General features: G+C 40.6%; 1 pseudogene; it reads left to right on the top strand.

Moving 5' to 3' along the window:
• Nucleotides 1-3047: 3047 nt before the first annotated feature.
• LOC102500915 (interferon-induced transmembrane protein 3 pseudogene) lies at nt 3048-3490 on the top strand (annotated as a pseudogene).
• The last annotated feature ends 7202 nt before the right edge of the window (nt 3491-10692 follow it).

Here is a 10692-nt window from a genome sequence, read left to right as displayed (position 1 = left end):
AGCTGGGAGCTCTTATCTAAAGCAACAGGTAGCTTTCAACTACAAAGAGTTTCTCATCTATGTGCTGTTGACCATGAAAAACTACTAATAAAACATCCTGTATTGTCTCCGGAGCTACAAGATCATCTTCCTTTCCCATATAAAATCATAGACTCACCCTCTATTGTTGTAATGTATAGATAGTCCATATATTAACTGTGTCTTTACTTAGCAAGACAAGATTTCCATCTAGGTCGTTGTAACCAGCAACGTTATCGCCCTGGCCCGGGACTAAAGTTATCAAACATCCTGCAAGCCCCCTCTTCAAAAGACTCTTCCCAGTAATCAAAATCTAAAAAGAAGATACAACAGACAAATGGACTTCCTCATCCTGAAAACTGTGATTAATTTTACCTAATCTGACAAGACAAACAGCATGTTTTATAATTATTGCTTCCATGCTTTGTATACCCGGTTCCTTAGAGCAAATCTTTTACTGCCCCTCACCCATTTACTTGCATGTATCACATTTTCAATAAAAAGGCACGATAATTCCTAGCAGTTGTCACTCCTCAGAGAGCGATCTCTGGGAGCGTCCGGCTAAAGAAGTGCATAAAAAGGCACGAGGCCTTAGTCTTCCTTTCTTTCCAGCGCTGCCTCCGTCGAGATAACCCACCCACGCCAAGGCTGGACCCTGGCAATTTTTCATGTGCTTATTTTCCATCTGTATAGCCTCTTCAGTGAAGTCAGTTCATGTCTTTTTCTCACTTTCTAATTAGATTCTTTTGTTACTCTTATGTTTTAAGAGGTCTTTATTTTCTATACCAATACTTTGTTAGGTGTGTAGTTTTGCAGATAATTTCTCCAAGCTTGTAGCTTGTCATTTCATTCTTTACACATTGTCTTTCAGAGACCAAAACTTTTTCAAATTTCATAGAGTTCAATTTATGAATTTTTCTTTTTGGTGTCAAGTCTAAAAACTCTTTGCCAGTACTCAGTCCTGAAGATTCGTTTTCCCTAACATTTATATTGCTTTACATTTAAGTTCATGATTTATTTTGGGTTGATTTTCATAAAAGGTGAGGTTTAGGTGAAGGTCACCCTTGTCATGGATGTCCAATTACTCCAGCACTATTGGTTGGAAATATTAGTTTTTATTTAAAAATAAATTATTATATTGTGATGTGCTCCATACATGTTTTTTTGAGAGGTTTTTGCTATAGAGCGCATGTACTCACCAGAAGGACGGAGACAGAATGTGAGAAATCACCCCCCCCCCCCAGGGAGGATGGCCACACTGCAATCCCTTCTCCTCCATTTTCCTCTCAGGATCTTGGGCACACATGCACATGCACCCAGCATGAGTTAAGCCACCAGGCCCGGGACTCAAACCATGGTCGACTACATGCAAGTCCAGCAATGTAGCCATTACGCCATCTGCTGGTCCCCTCTATTTTTTTATAGAATAATAAATGGTTTATATTATGTGTATCAAATGCAGTTAATCCTCCAAAGTGGCAAATAAATCCTGCGGTTTCCTTTCATCCACTGGTGTAGATCCATACATTATAGCATAGAAATCACAATGGAAAAATAACCACTGGAAGCTATTGGAGATTCCCATCAGCTCTGATTATCTATGCATCTGTCCCTTTATGTCTCTGTCTCTCCCATTCACTCAGTCATTGAACTACTATTTATTGATAAGAGTTACCCTGGGTTTTCTTTTACCCAAGACAATAAAAGTTTATGCCAGTGGGTGAAATTACTACTTGGGTCTCCAATTGTTCTCAAAGGTACATTAGTCTAATTTATTGTTCTAACTAGACCCCCTTTTTATTGAAGACTTTCTCTGTTTAACATTTTAAACTTAACACATTTTACACTTAGCATGAACAATAATGTTTTGATCTAGGTATGTTTTAGCCTCAGTAAGTAATTAGGGAATTTGACCAGAGGTCCAGTGTCTTATAGACGTGGATGGCCTCCACACAAGACTTTAACTTCAGCAGCTGTGGACTTGATCCAACATGATCCAATTATTCTTGGTCCCTTCCATGAATCTACATGGTAGCCTTAAATTTCAGATATAGGTAAATATATACCTCCATGTAATGGTTTTTATTGGTGTTATAAAACGTGATCATCAATGGCTTATGGATATATTCAGATGCTTATCTCTCACTAGTAATGTACTTTGAAAAGTTGCATTGAACTTTGGACATAAACCTAGAAATTTCATCAATCTCTCCACTTGCTAGTGGAATATGTACTCAGATGGTTCATGTCACTGTCACAAGATCACCAGTCCTTTTAGCATCCCTCAGCAGAAGTAATCAGTGAGTCTATGAACTGCAGACTGTACAGCCAATCCACATGGCCACATCATGTAAGTAAGCTTTGGGAATGATTCAACCAGTTAGTCCCTCCCCACTCTGGAATAATGGAGTAGATAACACGCCATCATGCTAGATGTGCCTTGGATGAACTCTCCCATGCTGTCAAGTGTCAGCATTAATTGATATTAATTGGTAGCCAAATACTTACTATGTTTCCCAACTTTATAACCACCTTGGAGAGTTATAGTTGGTTTCTGTTTCTCACCTGAATGTAAACTCCATGAAGGAGTAGAATTTGTCTGTCTTGTTCATTGCCGGCTACATCCACAGAAGCTAGGACCGTGTAGTTCATATAGAAAATATACTTTTAATTTGTAAGTGTATGATTGAAATCCAAAGAGACCAGGAAGGAAGACAATGGAGAAGAAATGATCCAATATCTAAATGTTATCAAACTGAAAGGGCCACACGAACATTTACTTAATTGAATGAAATTGCCCTATAAGTGATTGTGATTTTTTTTTAAAGTAATGAATGCTGAGTACCAGGAATTTATAGGAAATCAATCCATGTTTCTTGCATATCTGTAGTTATGAGAATGAGATTTTTACATATCCTAATAGAAAATAAAAGGAAAAGCTTTTCTCTAATTGAGGAGTTAAAGAGACATCGAGCAGCTCCCCAGCACCAACCCAGCATTTGGATTCTGCCACAGGTGCTGTGTGCGCCATGAACCACATTTCCCAAGCCTTCTTCACTGGCGCCAGTGCTGGCCCTCTCCCAAACTATGAGATGCTCAGGAAAGAGCATGAGGTGCGTGTGCCCGGGCACCCCCACCTGCGGCTCAGATGGCATCCCACCATGATCAGCATCCCCAGTGAGACCTCGGTGCCCAACCACGTGGTCTGGTCCCTGTTCAACACGGTCTTCATGAACTACTGCTACCTGGGCTTCCTCGCTTTCACCTACTCCATGAAGTCTAGGGACAGGAAGATGGTGGGCAACGTGATCCCAGCCCAGGCCTAGCCTCCACTGCCAAGTGCCTGAACATCTGCAACCTGGTCCTTGGCATCCTAATGGTCACTGCTGTCATCATTAGTTTTGTTATGGAACCAGTGATAATCCACCAAATGATTGCAGAGATGAAAAAGTATTTCAAAGGTTTTCAGTAGCTGCTCATGGTCCCCTCACCAAGCCCTGCTGGCCTGTGTCTGGCTGTGAACATGGCCTCCCTCTACACCTCTGCACCCTCCGCTACCCTCTACCCCCACCCCCTGTCCGTTTACATGGTAGTTTCTACTCCTGTGTTTGTCTGCAATAAGATTCAATAAAGTGCACGTGTAGGCTAATCTGGAAATTGGGAGTTGAAGATAAAATCATAAGAAGCTGCTTGATTTATAATCTGTGAATTTCTGTAAAAGAAGAGAAAACACAGGGTGAAAGCTTGTCAAAAATGGCAGAGTGGGGGGAACCAGCAGTTAGCGTAATGGCTATGTCGCAGGACTCCCACGTAGTCGACTGTGGTTCGCGTCCCCGACCCGGTGGCTTGAAACTCACGCCAGGCACGTGTGCGTGTGTGCCCAAGATTCCAAGAGGAGAATGGAGGAGAAGGGATTGCAGCATGACCATCCCCTCTGGGGGGTGATTTCTTGCTTTCTGTCTCTCTGTCTCTGTCTGGCGAGCGCACGCGCCCTATAGCAAAAAAAAAAAAAACTCTCCAAAAAGAAATGGCAGAGTGGGGTCAGCAGGTGGCACAGTGGTTAAGACGCTAGACTCCCACATTGTCCACAGTTCAAGTTCTGGACCTGGGGGCTCGAAAATCACTTTGGGCATGTGTGCGTGTATGCCCAAAATCTCAAGAGGAGAATGGAGAAGGGATTTCAGTGTAGCCTCCCCGCCCCTACCCTCTACCCTCCACCTGCAGTAGGGGTGATTTCTTACTTTTCCCCTCTCTCTCTCCTGGCAAGCACATGCGCCCCATGGCAAAAGCCTAATAAATAAATTAAATAAATAAATAAATAAATAAATAAATAAAAGTAAAGACTGTAACAGTTCCTAAAGACAATAGGAAAAGGAACTGATTGGTCAAAAATTCTGGGATCCTACAATTGTCCAAGCCATAGAGACAACAGATTAGGAACTAGGGCAGAGCCAGCGGGAATGGAAGTGTTCACACAAATACTATAAATTTCATGTTGAAGAAGGTACAACAGACCAGATTCTGGAGTTGGAGAACATTGATGGGCTGACATTCACTTCCAGGATTCTACTCTCACGACCTGGAAGGACATTCTCTACAGTTCATTTAAATTTCCTAACATGCTCATGGAATGATAGTTTGGAAGGAAGAGCACCACTACTTAATTTTTTTTTTCAAGATGAAAGTTTTGGAACCTGAAGAAACATGCACATACTGTTCAGAACATCAATGAATTAGACATGCAGAGCTCATCTGAGACTCCAAACCCAAATTTTATTTGGGAAACCCACAGTAATGTCTGAGAGAGAAAAGTGACAGGTAAGAGAGTATCTGAATGTCATATTCCCAAATCATCCATGCATGACCCAAGTCTCTTGGGTTAGGCCTAAGAGTTATTTAACTATAACCCTCTGCCTTAGTCACTAATATCAGTGCGAGGTGTGGTAAGTTTTAGTTTCATGTAAGAAATCCAATAGGTAGCAGATACTTGAAAGGTACATATTTATTTGTAGATCTGTGAAGAAATGCAATTATATTCAAACATTACCAGATACAGGTTTTCCAAGTTCTGAGAAGAATCCAACAGCTTCCTGTTGCAATAAATCAACATCATCTTTTTTCTCTAAATTATATCAAATAAGAGTAATGATGACCCCATGAGTCCAGATGTCATATACTACAGTCATTTAGACAAGGAAGTAGAAGCATTTATCACCTCCAGCATTTATGCTTATATTACAAGTATCACTGTCCATCCATCACCAATCACTCTATTAAATTCTGGTTTCAAAATTAAGGATCAGATCAAAGTCTCTGTGTCTTCGTAGACAGAGATTTTCTTCCCTAATTTTAATTCCAGAAGTATAGCATTTACATCACTTAATTATGCCCACTCAGATTTGGGGTACAGTTTTCTACATGAGACTTTTTTTTCTATTACCATACGGCCTCTGTTAATTTTTTCAAGGTTTATTCATAATCTAATTTATAATCAGTGATTAAATAATCTGAATAAAATCATATATTTCTTTTTGTTTTTTATGTATATTTTTAATTTTTAAAAATGTTTATCTATTTGTTGATTGTGATTTTTAAGCCACTAGATCTGGGACTCCTGTGGAAATCTAGTGCCTTAACCACCACACCACCTCTGGCCCCAAGATTATACATTTCTTACTACGTTATTCTTTTAGGTTCTTTTAATAAACTTGTACTTTACTTTTTCTATGAAATTCATTTTATTGTCAGGACACATACACTCAGAGAGAGAGAGAAAGAGGAAGTACCCCCAATAGGATGTGGTTATGCCACATCGTTCTTCACTTCTCCATCATGTCAGGATTTTGGCATGTACATACATGCACTTAGCATGTTTTTCAAGTCACTTGGGCAGTCAGCCATGTGGGGTCTGGTTTTTATGTACAGTGCTTAACCACTGTGCCATGGCTGGCCCTAGGTTATTAGTGTCAGTAAAGAAAATATGACAAAGATAATGGCTTGGCTTATTCCAAATCCTAGGCTGAATCTTCTCAATCAATTTTCAGGTGAACATTTCAAAGACTCATGCTCAAAGTAAGATAGAAAAAAATGTTATCAAGAATTCTGATCAAGGGCCGGCAGGTGGCGTGGTGGATAAGGGCGCTGGACTCCCACATGGCCGACCACAGTTCGAGTCTCGGACCTAGTGGCTTGCTTTCTCACTTTCTCTCTCTCTCTCTCTTTTTGTGTGTGTGTGTGTGTGTGTGTGTGTGTGTGTGTGTGTGTGTCTTTCTGGTCAAATTAAAACAAATAAATTAATTAAATGAATGCATAAATAAAATTAAATAAATAATTTAATATTGTGGTTGGGACCAGCAGTTAGTGTAATGGCTATGTCGCTGGACTCCCACGTAGTCGACCGCAGTTCACGTCCTGGACCCGGTGGCTTAAAACTCATGCCGGGCGCGTGTGTGTGTGTGCGTGCCCAAGATCCTGAGAGGAGAATGGAGGAGAAGGGATTGCGGTGTGACCATCCCCCCTGGGGGATGATTTCTCGCTTTCTGTTTCTATGTCTCTCTGTCTGTCTGGCGAGTGCACATGCCCTATAGCAAAAAATCTCTCCAAATAAAAAAGAATTTAATATTGTGGTTAATATTAAAAGAGGTATTTAACTATACATAGTATTTGTATTTGTAAAGATGTGACCCCATGAGGGCCAACAGGTGGCATGGTGGTTAAGGCAGCTTGATCCCTCATGGACAACTGCATGGCTCAAGTCCCAGTCCTAACAGCTTGAAAACCACACCAGGTACATGTACATGCATGCCTAAAATCCAGAGTAGAGAATGAAAGGAGTGTGGTGTGGCCATACCCCCAGAGGGTTATTTCTCACTCTCTCTCTCTCTCTCTCTTTCTCTCTCTGTCTCTGTCTCCCTCTCCCTCTGGTGAGAGCATGTGTACTCTATGGCAAAAATAAATAGAAAAAAAGAAGTGACCTCCCCCAGACCGTTTCCCAATTACAAAGATTTTGGAAATTGTTTCCTGTGAGTTTTTGGATGTTTAACAAAGTCTGGCTTGCTTTCATAAGCCTTTCACAATGATCACAAGCAAAGGCTCTCACTTCTGAATGACTTTTCTTGTGAGAGCTAAGATCTGATGTTTCTAAAGGTTCTGTCACACAGACTGCATACATAGGGCTTTTCTCCAGAATGAATTCTTTCATGCTTGGTAACTTTTTCATCTTTACGCCCAAACTCAGACCCACACTCTAGAGAGGGAAAAAGTCTCTCTCCAGTGTGATTTTTTTTTTAAGAATTATTTTATTTATTTTTATTTGACCAGAGAGGGACAGAGAGAGAGAGAGAAAGGGAAGGTGAGAAAGCAAGCCGCTAAGTCCAGGACTTGAACCTCAGTAGGCTATGTGGGAGTCCGGCACTCTCAGCACCACGCCACCTGCTGGCCCCCAGTGTGAATTTTTTTGTGTCATTGCAGGGCTCCTTCTTGGCTAAAGACCTTCTTGCAGAGATGACACTTGAAGGGTTTCTCCCCAGTATGAGTTCTCTGGTGCACAATAAACTGTGAGTAAGACCTGAAGGACTTTTCACATTGGTCACATTTGTGTACTATTGGTTCCATGAGTTGCCTCAAGTTCAATAGGCTTTGAAATATTGTCAAGGTATCTTCACCTCTATTACATGAAAAAGCATTTCCCTGGAGTATAAATTATTTGATGTTGTTTCAGGAATGGCTTTTGGCTAAAGGTCTTTTCCCATTGATCACACTGAAAGGGTTACCCTGCGGTCTAAGTGCGCCGATGTTTCATAAGGAGTAAAATTTAAAGGCCTTGCATGCTTTTTCTGATGATGCATAAACTTCGAGGCTCTGGTAAAAGTATTGCCACAGTCATTCCATTCACAGAGCTTCTCTAGTGCACACATGTCTTGGTGGGTAGTAAGTGACGAAGGATACCTGAATGCCTGTGTACCCATCATGTCTGTGTGCTTTCTCTACCTCATGAGTCAGCTTCTGTCATGTCAAGTGTGCAGTGTGCCTGAACACCACCCCACAGTCCCCACATTCATGGCTTTGCACTACAGTGTGAAGTGTTTGCTGTGTATTCATGTGCGACCTCTGTCTGCAGGCATTCATAGATTCATTAAGATTGAGAGAAAAATCCAAAGTTGTTGGCATGCTAATAGGGAGAAAATAAGATAAAAACAGGGACCAGCAAATGACATAATGGTTATGTCACTGGACTCTCATGTAGTCGACTGTGGTTTGAGTCCCGGACCTGGTGGCTTAAAACTCACGCCGGGCATGTGTGCGTGAAGAATGGAAGAGAAGAGATTGTGGTGTGGTCATCCCTCTGGTGGGTGGTGGGGGGGGGTGATTTTTTTTTTTTTACTTCTATCTCTCTACCTCTCTCTGTCTCTCTGGTGAGCACATGTACCCTACAGCAAAAATCTCTTTAAAAAACATAAATTAGGCTCTCACACCTCAATAAAATCACAATGAGTTATAATTTGTGTACTGGTACATAGAGGGAATATAAAGACACAGTGATGTGGATCAGGAGGTGGCAGTCTGATTGGAAATAGCAGTTCATGGGGGTGAAGAATGAATGTATATTTTGGAAGTATCATTTTAAAGGTACATCTGCTTTTTAAAACAAGAAGGCACTGACTTCTCATTCTTTCTTTGAACTCTAATTTTTTTCTAGGAATTTTCCATTACAATTTTTATATTCAGAAAAAATATACTCAATAGATAAAATGTTAATTGAGGTTCTACTGTCTGGTTTTTCTTGTGGCCACAGATCTTAATGAATATGTGATTAAATAGAAATATAGTACATTGATTCTTATTTGAATATTAACAATTAGGGCCATGCTAGATTTACCCATTGATCTATTCTAAGAAATTTCCATTTTGCCCGTGTGTTCATGTAATCAGTGATCCACTGACTTGTATGTTAATCTCTGTGAGTTTAATTATCAATATGCTCTAGTTAAAGTCCTAGAACTGAACTCTTTCAAAGGGAATCTCAATGATATATTTACAGTATATTAAAATATGATATGCAAGTAAGTCCTTGTCAATTTTCAGTGTAAATTTTAATTTGTGCGTGTATCATTGCTTTTCATTATTTCTACCACCTTGGGTTTTATAAGTATTGTACATTGCTGCTAACCTGATACGAAGCTTTATGACCACTCTTACCTACATTTATTTAGTTGCTAGAAAAAAATATGTGTATTTCACCAGATAAAATAAATTACAAAAATATGAGGAAATCTAAAATTCTCCACATGGACAAAAAGTGTAACTAGTAGAGTATCCTGTTACTTTCCTGCATCCCAATAATGTATAATGCTACTTTAATCTCAAAGTTGTATAAAACATTGCTAACATAAAACAAGATCAGAAAGTAATTAGAAAATAAAGGGCTGGCCCCATAGCCTAGTGGTTAAGAGAAATGGATCCCACATGGTCAACCACTTTTCAAATCCTATCCCCAGTGGCTTGAAAAATACACTGGGTGTGTGTGTGGTCATGCCCTAAATCCTGACAGGATGGAGAAACAGAGGAGAAGGGATTGCAGAGTGACCATGTTCCATGGGTTGGGAGGGGTTCTCTTTTAAAGGAAAGGGGAGGGGTTTTTTTAAAGAGAAGGGAAGGGAAAAAGAAGGGAAAGGAAGAGGAGACAAGGGGAAAAAAGGAAAGCTAAGCTTTGAAGGAAGAATATAAAGATACTGTTGGTACAGCACCCAGATAGATCCCCTTCTGAACTGAAGCTCTTATTCCTCCAACTGGGAGTATGGGCTGCAGATGACTCACAGATAAGTCACACCCTAGACTGCCCTTAGTGAAAACAGCTACCTCATCCAGTTACACCCCTCTTAGAGGCAGCCAGCATCCACATAAATGCAGGAGTGCAAAGATCCAACTCCTTTGCCTCAATTCAGGACAACTCCAAAGAGCCATTTCAGTTCCACAGTCTTTGTAGAAATGACCCCACAACAGCATTGTTCAGTCTCTCCCTCAGCCCTCCTGTTTCCCTCTACTCTTTATAGGTGGTGTTCTCAAAAGAATTCCAAGGTTTTCCTGTGTGCAAGTCTCAAAGTCTATTTTTCAGGAACCCTGACTGATGTCAAAGATGGTTTAAAGTATATGAACACAGACAGGTGAGAAGTACCTCCCACCTTAAGAAGTAGGATATGGCAGGGGAATTACAGAAGACTAGTGATGATAGGATAGAAAGATCATGAGTATTCTTTTCTGCCCTGTACTAAAGCCCGTGCAGAGAGCTCATCTCTCATCACCTCAGGGAGCCAGGTTACTCTGACCAGTTGGGATGTGAGCTGTGACGGCTTTTCTCAGCTCACTGCTTGTCAATTACCTGAGCATAGAGCCCTTGTTCCCTCTCTCACCATCACCCAGGGATCCTTCCCTTGTTTTAACAAAGACATTGCTTCTGCCTTAAAAGTGCACAGCCCTGCATATAGGAAAATAAAATGATCTTGTCAATGCTTTTGCTATTGGAGAATTTAGACTGGTCTTTTCGCCATAGCAAGGTGACCATAAGTTCCAGTTTGTCTGGGACATTCACAGTTTGTTTTAGTTACCCCTGCATAGTTTGTAACATTCACTTTCAAACATGAAATGGAAGATAAGTGATACATTCATACTAGATAA

Source organism: Tupaia chinensis, unplaced genomic scaffold (assembly GCF_000334495.1).
Source record: "Tupaia chinensis unplaced genomic scaffold, TupChi_1.0 Scaffold000602_1, whole genome shotgun sequence".
Taxonomy (NCBI): domain Eukaryota; kingdom Metazoa; phylum Chordata; class Mammalia; order Scandentia; family Tupaiidae; genus Tupaia; species Tupaia belangeri.
This window is presented reverse-complemented; position numbering and strand designations above follow the sequence as displayed.